The 338-nt window shown below is 71.6% G+C and overlaps 1 protein-coding gene across 1 annotated transcript in view; it reads left to right on the plus strand.

Annotated features, from left to right (window-relative positions):
* The window catches only part of LOC104392605 (complement receptor type 1-like), a 25,854-nt gene that overhangs the window by 9,297 nt on the left and 16,219 nt on the right, over positions 1 to 338 (plus strand). The window lies entirely within an intron of this gene.

The raw sequence follows: 338 nt of genomic DNA on the forward strand, positions 1-338 counted from the left end.
GGGCTGGGGAGCCCGGGGGTGCTGGGGAGCACGGGGGTGCTGGGGAGCACGGGGTGCTGGGGAGCACGGGGCTGCAGGACGCTGCCCATGAAGCAGCCGGGGACTCCCGAGTGCCTGCCCACCCTTTGCCTGGGCAGCTGATGCATCTCCCTCCGGGCTTCGCGAACGGTGCATCCCGCGGAGCAGCAGCCCGTGGGAAGGCAGGACTGACCCGAGGGACCCCCGGAGCAGGCCCAGGCCTGGCACCCGCAGCCCTTCCCTGATGCCCAGGTTTGCTCCGCTGCCTCCAGCAGCGGCTCCTTCAGGTCCACTTTCCTTGACCGCCAGGGAGCAGCCCT

Source organism: Chaetura pelagica, unplaced genomic scaffold, assembly GCF_000747805.2.
Source record: "Chaetura pelagica isolate M959 unplaced genomic scaffold, ChaPel_1.0 scaffold181, whole genome shotgun sequence".
Taxonomy (NCBI): domain Eukaryota; kingdom Metazoa; phylum Chordata; class Aves; order Apodiformes; family Apodidae; genus Chaetura; species Chaetura pelagica.